The sequence below is a fragment of the Myotis yumanensis genome, unplaced genomic scaffold, assembly GCF_028538775.1.
Source record: "Myotis yumanensis isolate MYYU_CA2020_CCGP unplaced genomic scaffold, mMyoYum1.0.hap1 SCAF_2, whole genome shotgun sequence".
Taxonomy (NCBI): Eukaryota; Metazoa; Chordata; class Mammalia; order Chiroptera; family Vespertilionidae; genus Myotis; species Myotis yumanensis.
This window is the reverse complement of record NW_027223753.1, coordinates 136829196-136841836: the sequence shown is the minus strand read 5'-3', so window position 1 is coordinate 136841836 and position 12641 is coordinate 136829196. Positions and strand designations below refer to the sequence as shown.

Here is a 12641-nt window from a genome sequence, read left to right as displayed (position 1 = left end):
CCTGAGGTTTCTTCTGAGTAATTTTCTTTTTTTTTTCTCCTTTCTCCCTTCCTTCCTTCCTTCCTTCCTTCCTTCCTTCCTTCCTTCCTTCCTTCCTTCCTTTCTTTCTTTCTTTCTTTCTTTTTTTAAAGATTATCTTTTGGATTTTATTTACTTGAAGCTATTTGTCTTTTTTTTTCTTGTTCACAAAAGACTTTATTATCTAGTGATGCATACTGAGAACATACAGAAATCTGCATGGCCACTTCACATGCAGTAGAACAATCTTCACTTTACAATAAGCGAGTGTCAACTGTTTTGTGCAATAGACAACACTTTAAAGTCACATTCTTAAAGAAAAGCTTCATTTACAGAAGAAATAAAGGTAAAGAAGCAATTACCGCTTTAAAAAGCAGCTGCTTTGTTCAAGAGTGGAAGGTTTATGCCTGTATTAAAAGACAACATGATCACAAATAATGAAAACAATGAACAAATGAAAAACACTTTTACCATAAAGCAGTACACTTTCAAAATGACATACAAATAGTTAAAAATTTTATTAGGTTGTCTATGTAACTTTTAAATATGAGGACTTTCAGAATTATGCCTCAACATTTGTAATTTAGTAAATGAAAACTATGCATTGTTTCTATCTCACTAGGAACTGCAATTAACAAAATGTATATAAAGTCTATAGCAAGTTGATTTTTAAAAATTAAAGTTAATAAGAAACAGTACACTGAAGGTACTCTATTCATCAAGCGCATACTCTCCCAATTTTAAATGTGATGACCAGAACAGAAATTGTAACTATGCCACAGCTGCAATGCCAAAAAATAAAACAAGATCAGGTATCACACATGCAGGGAATTCTGCCACAAAGCTAATATCCCTCATTTGTCAATTGTTCTGCCAGGGTCCAGTCCTAGCAGTCCAGGGGTTCCCAAAGGTGTGGACGGAGTCGGCGAAGAATGAAGGACACGAAGACAGCGTTCAGATGATCAGCATAGCCAGGTTCTCTCTTTATTCTCCTGTTACATCTGTATTTATACCATTTGATCCTATAAGCATGCCTCTATAGTCACATCATGGTATGTTTTGGGTCCTCCCTTGACCTTCTACAGTTCCTTGTTTCATGTCCATAGTTTATCTGACCTTTCCCAAAAATCCCATCTCCATCTAGTTCTGTTGATTTTAATACTATCCATTCTATTCCAAAGGTTAGGGCTAGTTATCTCCATTCCAAGGTCACTACTCTACTGTTCTGTTAAGGTACAAGGAAGTAACTGAAGGAGATTATCCTAAGTAAAGATTATGTAGCTTGCCGAAACCGGTTTGGCTCAGTGGATAGAGCATCGGCCTGTGGACTGAAAGGTCCCAGGTTCGATTCCGGTCAAGGGCATGTACCTGGATTGCGGGCACATCCTCAGTGGGAGATGTGCAGGAGGCAGCTGATCAATGTTTCTCTCTCATCGATGTTTCTGACTATCTATCTCTCTCCCTTCCTCTCTGTAAAAAATCAAAAAAAAAAAAAAAAGATTATGTAGCTTAAGCGTGATTGTTCGTAGTTAAAGTGATTAACTACCCGCCTGGCACTTAGTTAAGGGGTTTTACTGATTTATTCTCTTCCTTAGTCCTGTTAATCCCTAACTCCAGGGAAAAATCCCCACCTGGGAAACAACCTTTCTCGGGGAGGTGGCCCTGGTTAGAATACATAACACCAAGAAGGGGAGCAAACATATTAAGAACAGTATGCCAGGTCCCTTGAAACATATGCTGTGCAGATGTTTCTTCCCTGCAGCGACTGTGTCAAGCAGCAAGGATGGACCAGCTTTCCGGCATTGTTCCTATAAAATAACATCTTAAAACACCAGTGATGTTGATGGTTTAGCTTACCTTCAGTGTACTGAATGTTGTACACAACCTGCTTTAAAAGAGGAGACCATCCCTGCAGGCAGGCTCAAGAAGGAACAGACCCCTTTCAGCAATGACTACACCAAGGGCATGCTGCTGTGGCCTGCACACACAGACCTAGGAAAATGTAAATATAAACAGCATTTATTCTGGCCATTTTACCCAAAGACCAAAATGAAGCCAAGTCTGCTAAAAATAAACCAACCACCCAGCATTACTACTTATTTCATAACAAGATGCTTTTGTGTTTTATGTGAACTGCAACCATATACATTAGCACTATATTTTTGTGCAGTCTTGGCAGTTAAAACAGTTCTACAGTGAAATTTCACATAAGACACAAAACAGATTAACTATCATTTCTAAAAGAAACATCACCCTTGGTGTTAATTCAAATATATCATGCTTCCTCAAATTTGATGGAGAGATATTTATAAGTTTATTTACATTAATAAACTGCTGTGAAATTTCTTCAGTCTTTGTATTTAATTACTCAAACCATTGGAGCTTCTTCATCTCATTTAAATTTTTTCCTGGATAAAGACATGCTGTAGGGCCTGGTTGATGCTAATCCGTTTAGCTGGGTCCAACATTAGGATCTGGTCCAACAAGTCCTTTAGCTGGTGTACTTTTTTACATTGGTCTTCAGGAAGTCGCTGGCACCCAATCAAGTCAGCCAACAGGTCCTTAGTTGGATTAATGGTGCTCATGACAGTAACTTTCTCCTTCTCTGTTACTTTATCAACTTCTATGTACATGAAATTGAGGTTTTGATCAAAATGTTGGTCTTTGAATACACCTTTCCGAATCATCTTATTTGGCATCTTTCCTTTGAGATCCATGGTGAGCTTCAACATATGGTTGTTGGTTTTGCCAGGAAATAAAATGTTTCCAGTATAGAGTTCATATAAGGTACAGCCTACAGACCACATATCTATGCCATAGTCATAGCTTTTACCTATAATGATTTCAGGAGCACGATAAAATCGACTGACAAGATAAGGAGTTATGTCATTATCCGCAACATGTGAAGCCGACCCAAAATCACAGAGCTTTAAAATAGTTTTTGATTCATTAACCAGGATATTGTCTGGCTTGATATCAGCATGTAGGATATTGCGTCTTTTAAGGAGTTTCAATGCCAAGAACAACTGCTGACTATAGGACCTTACAGCTGTAATATGAAGACCAACATCCTTACCATATTTTTTTAACACCTCTCGTAAATTCATGCTGAGCGGCTCAAATACGAGACAGAGATGCTGTTTGTGATAAAAGTGTCTGAAGAGCCTCAAACAATGAAATTTGTCATCAGGATCAGCATCATTAAGTTTTTTCAAGAATTCGAGTTCTTTTAAACCAGTTTTCTGCATGAGTTCATTGTTTCTGATGATCTTTACAGCCACTTCTTGGTTGGCTCTTGCAGTATCTCTGGCTCGTACAACATTACTGAATACACCTTGACCAGTGTAGCCATACACATTATAGCGCTCATCTAACACTTCACCTATGTTCACACGATAATAGCCTTCTGCATCAGTCCAGTTATCCCTGAGGTTAGGATTCTCTTTAAAGTCTTTTCCAACGCCAGCAGCCCGAAGATGAGCACTATCAAAATATGCAGCAAACATATCATCAGATTCTGTAAACATATCAAGTGCCAACAGCTTTTTCTGAGCTGGCCCATTATTTGGTTCAACTGTCATTAGATTATGCTTGGCTTTTACCAAGGCCTCAAATGTGTCAACATTTTCCCATCCATACTCTTTAACATCAGCAGCTACCCTTTCCAAAATGTCATCTGGAGAAGGTGACCGTGTACGAGTACTACTCTGGGGGCTGCTGGGTTCAGATGGCACAGACCTATTGTTATCGTCAGCAAGATATTTATATTTCTGAACAATTGCTTGCCTTTGTATTCTTCTCTGCTCTATTAGGGCCTCTTCATCTTCTTCTTCTACCTCAAAGTCTTCGAGGTTATCTTCAGATGAAGATTCTTGCTCAACTTTCATTCCTTCAGAAAGACTTCCTTTAAATTTATTCTCCTTTACTTTGCTTCTGCTCTTACTTCTAAGACCACCTTCTGAAGGTGATTGAGACCGCCTTCTCAAACGTGATCTGCTTCTCCGACCTCTATCTCTTCTCCGAGGGGACCTGCTTCTTCCTCTAGGAGACCTGCTCCGCCTAAGTGGGGAGCGAGACCTCCTTCTAATGGGAGATCTACTTGCTCTTCTTCGGGTTGGAGACCACTTACTTATCGGGGTGGCATCTTTTGATCTCTCGCGTCTACTGAGGATATCGTCACGAGGTCGTGTTCTTGGGGAAGAAAGTCGTCTCCTTTCTGGTTCTCTTAGTTTTCTTTCCAAGGTTCGGCTCTCAGCTCTTCTACCAGGAGACAGATTTCGAGAAGGTGACTTGCTCTGCTTAGACCTTCTATCATTTAAAAGTGGAGATCTACTTCTTCTGGATTTATCCCGTTGTTTTGGAGAGAAACTTCTTTTAGGACTACGACCAGGTCTTCTACTGGGTGATCTATTTTCGTTCCCAGAAGAAGCATCTTTAGAGGGAGATTTAATTGGCTTCTTTTCTTTATCAGTTTCAGACCGTTTTGACTTTCTCTCTTTGGACCGTGACCTTCTGTCTTTGGATTTACCTCTTAAGTCAACTGGCGATCTGGATTTTTTGCCTCGATCACGACTTCTTTCATTTATAACTGGGGATTTTTTTCTATCTTTTGACTTAGTTTTATCTTGAATCTTAACCTTGTCATCAGTAGGAGATCTGGCCTTCCCAATTTTCTCTTGAGATCGCCTTCTAAGGGTAGGAGATTTTGACTCTCTTGCTTGATCTTGAGACTTACTTCTTTTGGATGGACTTTTAGACTTTTTCCTCTCCTTTGATTTGCTCCTAGTTGTCTTCTCTTTATCACTTCCCTTACTTTTCTTTTTATCAGACCTATGTCTAGTCCATTCTTTGGATCTGCTTTTACTTCGCCTTTTTGTACTATTTTTATTGTCCATAAGTTCAAGTTTCCCCTTGGTAGTGGAAGATCTAGTACTAGACCTATTTCCATTTCGTGCCTTTTCATGAATTTCCCCCTCTTCTTCAGAGCCAGATTCATAACCTTGTAATATGAGCCCTATCCCTGACCGGACGTTTCCTTCCATGAACTCATTATCAAGTTCAGCTTTAATCAAGGCTCTCTGTTTTTCCAAGTCTTCCAGCAACGCTAAATCATCAAGTTTAGTTCTTTTTGCCGGAGACAAACCTTCTTTGTCAGAAGCATCTACAACCTCTTTTCTTTTGCGTTTCTTATGTTTACGTTTTTTATCCTTGTCTTCTTCCAAGGAATGTTTATGTTTCTTATGTTTACTTCTGTGTTTATGCTTCTTTTTCTTGTGACGACTGTGCTTATTTTGAGATTGGTCTTCTGATACTTCTCCATTTTCTTCGTGTACACTCTTCCCAGAATTATCAGCATCTTCCATCTCCGACTGTTCCTGCAGACGCGGAGCCGGGGCAGCGGCGGCCGCCATCTGGAGCTGCCTGACTCCTCGGAGGCAGGTGGCGGCGGTGGTGGAAGCGGTGGCGGCGGCGGTGGCGGTGGCGGTGGCAGGTGGCGGTGGAGGCGAGTGTCAGGGGAGGAAGAGGGAGCAGAGCCGGCGCACGTGTGCTCAGCGCGCAGAGCACCGTGGAGCTCTGAGCCCGCTCTAAGAATCCAGATATGTAAGTGCATGGGGAAAGGGCGGGCGCGTGAGCGTGATGACGCAACTTCCCCGGAGGGGGTGGGGCGCGAGGAGCGGCGGGTGGCGCCTGCTGAGGGTTCGAGGCCGAGTGATAGGCATGTGCTCTCTTGTCTTTCTTTTTTTAAAAAACATATTTTTATTGATTTCAGAGAGGAAGGGAGAGGGGGAGAGAGAGAGAGAAACATCAACGTTAAGAGAGAATCGTTGATCGCCTGCCTCCCCCATGACCCCTACTGGGGATTGAGCTCCCAGCTCAGACCGGGAATGGAATTGTGACCCCCTGGTTCATATATCCACACTCAACCACGGAGCCAGCGGGCCCTCTGAGTAATTTTCTATCCACTGACCCCCATCCTGCTCCTTGGCTAAAATGGTCACTTTCCTTTGTTATATTGGAGCCCTGCCCCATCCTCTCCCTTATTCAAAAGCCCCATTAGTGCAGTCCCCCTCCATAGTCTTCCTCGCTGCTCTTTAACAAATGTTGTGAATAATGCTTTCTTTACTACTACCCACCCAGCCTTCTCGGTTGTAAATTTATTCTTGTGTGCCATGAAGGAGGTAGACTCAAAAGCTCAGAGATACTTCCCACTTTAAAGTACTAGGGATATGGCAAAACAAGTACGTTCTGTGACACGGAGTCACCCAGACACTGCCCGGCATGGCATTTTGCTAACTGACTAATGAAAGTAGAAGTCGACCCACTGGAGATAAAATAGTTCCGCTTCTCGGATTAACTGGAGGGCACCGTGGTGGGAGCAGCTGTTGGCTTTGTTTTTTGCAGACTCGCTCGGGGGCCTTTTATGCACCTCTGATCTGATATTGTGGGTACAAAGTTTCTACTTTGAGGTAGGATCGTAGCACCGCAGCCTCTGCCTGATGCCAGGAAAATCTAGCAGAATATAAAATGTGGAAAAACAGTCCTCATCAGTATGCAAGCCTTTTGAATTAATAGCACCTGAATTATGCATTGTGCTCATAAATGTATAACTGAAAATGCTCTGGGCTTTTTCCTCTCTTCTGGAAAGAGAATTTCCTCAGGTAAACCTGGTTTGTGAGCAAAACCTTCACCCATAGGTTTTGATTACCACCACCCAGCCTTTATCACTAGAAACTATTTAAGTTTGGGTCTTCCAAAAGGCAGACAATATTTAAATCTATTTGAAAGTATTCTCACTTTGAAGTGTGTTTCTCTGAAGACTTGGAAGCCAGAACACACAGAGGGAGCTGACCGGGAAGTGGTGAGATCAGCAGCAATTAGTCGAGGAGGAATTCACCTGTGAACTCTGTGTCTCAGGGAAATCATCCGCCTTCCTGGGTTTGTTTCCGGCAGCGTCATTTGGATAGAAAATGGCAATGCCTATTCTGCATCATTCCTGAAATGCACAGGAAACAGCAAGCAGTGAGGGAGATTCAGAATTGCATGTTGCCATATGGTTCAATGATCTACAGTTTCCCTTTCCTTCTTCTTTGTCTAGGATGACTGTTTCAGCCACGTGCTTTATGGATTCCAGCAGAATCTGGACAGGCAGAATTGTTCCCTTGAGTTGGAAAGCTGTAAGTCTTACTTCCTGTCACAGTGCACACCCACGACCTGAGCACACCATTGCAAACTTGAATGGAAATAGGCATGCTCTTAAGGGTTTAAAAATGTATTTATTCAAAATATGTAGTTGCTTTCTTTTTCCTTTACAAGGATGATGGCAAATTGTTACTCGAAAAGATCCAGGAAAAAAAAAGTTATGCTTTCATAATAATATATTTTTTGGTTTCCACAATGGTTATAAAGAAACAGCTCCCTATACAGGGGCATTCTTGTGAATGTTATTTGCCGGAAGCTGGTTCATCCTTGCTGCTTGACACAGTCACTGCAGGGAAGAAACATCTGCACAGCATATGTTTCAAGGGACCTGGTGTAAATGGCATGCTGTTCTTAATATGTTTGCTTCCCTTCTTAGCGTTATGTGTTTTAACCAAGGTCACCTCTCCGAGAAAAGTTGTTTCCCCAGGTGGGGATTTTTCCCTGGGGTTAGAGAGGGAATAAAACCCCTTAACTAAGTGCCAGGCGGGTAATTAATCACTTTAACTACGAACAATCACGCTTAAACTACATAATCTTTACTTAGGATAATCTCCTTCAGTTACTTCCTTGTAGTTTAATAGAACAATAGAGTAACCTTGGAATGGAGATAAGAAACGCCCTATCCTTTGGAATAGAATGGCTAGGATTAAAATCAACTGGTTTATAACACCAGAATTTGGCTGGAGATCCTAGACCAGCTGTGGGCAAACTATGGCCCGCAGGCCGGATCCAGCCCGTTTGAAATGAATAAAAAAAAAAAAAAAAAAAAAAAAAGACCATACCCTTTTTTGTAATGATGTTTACTTTGAATTTATATTAGTTCACACAAACACTCCATCCATGCTTTTGTTCCAGCCCTCCAGTCCAGTTTAAGAACCCATTGTGGCCCTCAAGTCAAAAAGTTTGCCCACCCCTGTCCTAGACAGAACTTGGCTGGAGCTCCTGGCCTTGAGATCCTGGCTAGGCTGCTGATCAACTGAACGCTGTCTCCGTGTCATTCCTTCTTCGCTGACTCCGTTCACACCTTTGGGAACCCCTGGACCTGCTGGGGTTGGACCCCAACACCCAAATACCCATCAGTAGACCCCGAACCCTGAACCACACGGAATGTGGAGGGAAAATACATCAACAACAATAGGGGAAGTTTTCCGTCTTTGGATAAGGATTGCTGTACTGGACAACTTCAGAATATTACTCACAATGTCATCGAACAGGAGTTGGAATCCCCATGGACTGAAGCAGATTGGCCTTGACCAGATCTGGGATGACCTCAGAGCCGGAATCCAGCAGGTGTACACCAGACAGAGTATGGCAAAATCCAGATACATGGAGCTCTACACTCATGTTTATAGCTACTGCACGAGTGTTCACCAGTCAAACCAAACGTGAGGGGCTGGCGTCCCTCCTTCTAAATCGAAAAAGGGGCAAGCGAAATTTGTCGGCTTGGAATTATACAAACGACTTAAACAATTTTTGAAGAATTACTTGACAAATCTTCTTAAGGATGGAGAAGACTTGATGGATGAGAGTGTACTGAAGTTCTACACTCAGCAGTGGGAAGATATCCAGTTTTCCAGCAAAGTTCTGAGTGGAATTTGTGCCTACCTCAATAGACATTGGGTTCGCCGTGAATGTGATGAAGGACGAAAAGGAATATATGAAACCTATTCTCTAGCATTGGTGACTTGGAGAGATTGTCTATTCAGGCCCTTGAACAAACAGGTAACCAATGCTGTTTTAAAACTGATTGAAAAGGAAAGAAATGGTGAAACCATCAATACAAGACTGATTAGTGGAGTTGTACAGTCTTATGTGGAATTGGGGCTGAATGAAGATGATGCATTTGCGAAGGGTCCTACGTTAACAGTGTATAAAGAATCCTTTGAGTCTCAGTTTTTGGCTGATACAGAGAGATTTTATACCAGAGAGAGTACTGAATTCTTGCAGCAGAGCCCAGTTACTGAATACATGAAAAAGGCAGAGGCCCGTCTGCTCAAGGAGCAACGGAGAGTGCAGGTCTACCTCCACGAAAGCACTCAGGACGAGCTAGCGAGGAAGTGCGAGCAGGTGCTCATCGAGAAGCACCTGGAGATTTTTCACACAGTTTCAGAACTTGCTGGATGCTGATAAAAACGAAGATTTGAGTCGCATGTATAATCTTGTATCTCGAATCCAGGACGGCCTAGGAGAACTGAAAATACTTTTGGAGACACATATCCATAATCAGGGTCTTGCAGCAATTGAAAAGTGTGGAGAAGCTGCTTTAAATAATCCCAAAATGTACGTGCAGGCAGTGCTGGATGTTCATAAAAAGTACAACGCCCTGGTCATGTCAGCATTCAATAACAACGCGGGCTTCGTGGCCGCCCTGGACAAGGCTTGTGGGCGCTTCCTAGACAACAATGCTGTCACCAAGATGGCTCATTCATCCAGTAAGTCCCCCGAATTGCTGGTTCGATACTGTGACTCCTTGTTGAAGAAGAGTTCCAAGAACCCAGAAGAAGCAGAACTAGAAGATACACTCAATCAAGTGATGGTTGTCTTCAAGTACATAGAGGACAAGGATGTGTTCCAGAAGTTCTATGCGAAGATGCTGGCCAAAAGACTCATGCACCAGAACAGTGCGAGTGATGATGCCGAAGCAAGCATGATCTCCAAATTAAAGCAAACATGTGGGTTTGAGTATACCTCTAAACTTCAGCGGATGTTTCAGGACATTGGCGTGAGCAAGGATTTAAATGAACAGTTCAAAAAGCACCTGACAAATTCAGAGCCACTGGACTTGGACTTCAGTATCCAGGTGCCGAACTCCGGCTCGTGGCCCTTCCAGCAGTCCTGCACGTTTGCCTTGCCATCAGAGCTGGAACGTAGCTACCAGTGATTCACTGCTTTCTACGCTAGTCGTCATAGCGGCAGGAAGCTGACGTGGTTGTACCAACTCTCCAAAGGAGAGCTGGTCACAAACTGCTTCAAGAACAGATACACTTTGCAGGCATCTACATTCCAGATGGCAATCCTGCTTCAATACTACACGGAAGGTGCTTACGTGGTGCAGCAGCTGACGGACAGCACTCAAATCAAAATGGACATTTTGGCACAAATCCTACAGATTTTATTGAAGTTGAAGTTTTTGGTCTTGGAAGATGAAAATGCAAATGTTGATGAGGTGGAATTGAAGCCAGATACCTTAATCAAATTATATCTTGGTTATAAAAATAAGAAGTTAAGGGTTAACATCAATGTGCCAATGAAAACCGAACAGAAGCAGGAACAAGAAACTACACACAAAAATATTGAAGAGGACCGGAAACTGCTGGTCCAGGCGGCGATTGTGAGGATCATGAAGATGAGGAAGGTCCCGAAGCACCAGCAGCTGCTTGGGGAGGTGCTCACTCAACTGTTCTCACGGTTCAAGCCACGGGTCCCGGTCATCAAGAAATGCATTGATATAATGATCGAGAAAGAATATTTGGAGCGAGTTGATGGTGAAAAGGACACCTACAGTTACTTGGCTTAACCCTTGTAGAAGGTCTGACTGTGCCACCGCGGCCAATGTTCCTGGTGGGCAGGATGACGACCAGTTCCTAGCAGCTGCCTGCACCACTGGCCTCCCTTTTTAAACTGAGACCAAGACTCCCAGCAGCCGGTCTCAGATGTACATCAGAACTGCTCAGGATTGATACATTTCAAGTCTGTAAATATGGAGACCGACGCCATTTAACCTAATTTAAGAACAGAGGAGAATGAACCGTCATGCTGAGGGCTGCATGCTACTGCATCTACATCAATACATCGGCTACGTGCTAACAGCTGCCTCCGTCTCGGCAGCACTGAGTGTCGGCCACACTTTGAGAGGAGTCTGAATGGACCCGCGTGTAATCTCTGAAAACCATTTGTAGTGTGTTTCATTTTTTAATGTGTGAGATAAAGAAAATTAAAGGATTTCTGTAAAAAAAAAAAAAATAAATAAAAATAAATAAAATCAACTGGTATAGACCTAGCCGGTTTGGCTCAGTGGACAGAGCATCAGCCTGCAGACTGAAGGGTCCCAGGTTCGATTCCAGTCAAGGGCATATACCTTAGTTGCGAGTATATCCCCAGTAGGGGGTATGCAGGAGGCAGCTGATCGATGTTTCTCTCCCATCAATGTTTCTAACTCTCTCTCCCTCTCCCTTCCTCTCTGTAAAAAATCAAGAAAATATTTTTTAAAAAAATCAGCTGGTATAAATACAGATAACAAGACAATAAACACAGAACTTGGCTGGAGATCCTGGCTAGAGAACCTGGCTAGGCTGCTGATCAACTGAACACTGTCTCCCTGTCATTCCTTCTTCGCCGACTCCATCCACACCTTTGGGAACCCCTGGACCTGCTGGGGTTGGACCCCAACAGTTAGTAATGGAAACTGACAAAAGACAAAGACTTTCCGAATTTGGAAAACTCTGGAATTTATGTTCTCATATGAGTCACAGTCTTTCATTAAGTGCACTTGGGTTCCCCTCTAAGAACCAGCTGTAGACATAGGTTCCCTAATCAGAGCCCTGTCAAGGACATCTGAGCCAGCTCCTGTCAATCACTTTCACCCATCAGCTATTTTTGATATGACATCTTAAAATTGATTGCACTTTTTCATAATGAGGCTACAATGCTGGGAATCTCAATGGATGTCTCCTACACAGATGCTCCTTCCTCCTTCCCAAATCCATTGGAAACTTTTATACCAGGAACACTATTGGATTACAGAAGAAAATTCTTTATGAGCTCAACTCATTTTGGAATTTTATTTTATTACTAGAGGCCCGGTGCACAAAAATTTGTGCACCTGGGGGGGGGGGGCAGCCCGGCCTGTGCCCTCTCACAGTCTGGGACCCCTCGGGAGATAACGACCTGCTGGCTTAGGCCTGCTCCCGGGTGGCAGAGGGCAGGCCCAATTGCTAGGTGCAGCCCCTGGTCAGGCTCAGAGCAGGGCTGATTGGGGAGTTGGGACACCGCCCCGTCATGCACAGAGCAGGGAGGATCGGGAGGTTGCAATGCCACCCTCAGTCACGCTCAGGATAGACTGATTGGGGGGTTGGGGCACCGCCCCCTGTTACTCTAAAGGCAGGGTCAATGGGGAGGTTGCGGCACCACCCCCTGTCATGCACAGAGCAGGGCCGATCAGGGGGTTGGGGCGCTGCCCCCTGTCACTCACAGAGCAGGGTCCATCAGGGGGGTTGGGGCGCTGCCCCCTGTCACTCACAGAGCAGGGCCCATCAGGGGGTTGAGGAGCTCCCCGCTGTCACTCACAGAGTAGGGCCGATAGGGGAGCTGGGACACCGCCCCCTGTCACACACAGAGCAGGGCGGATCAAGGGGTTGGGGCGCTGCACCCTGTCACACTCAGGGCAGGGCCAATGGGGAGGTTATGGCTCTACCCTGTCACAC

The 12641-nt window shown here is 43.7% G+C and overlaps 3 pseudogenes; 2 read left to right on the top strand and 1 right to left on the bottom strand.

Moving 5' to 3' along the window:
• LOC139002594 (gamma-aminobutyric acid receptor subunit rho-3-like) overlaps positions 1–12641 on the top strand; it is a 46077-nt pseudogene that overhangs the window by 15615 nt on the left and 17821 nt on the right.
• LOC139004425 (serine/threonine-protein kinase PRP4 homolog pseudogene) lies at positions 396–6607 on the bottom strand (annotated as a pseudogene).
• On the top strand, positions 8419–10887 carry LOC139002095 (cullin-1 pseudogene; annotated as a pseudogene).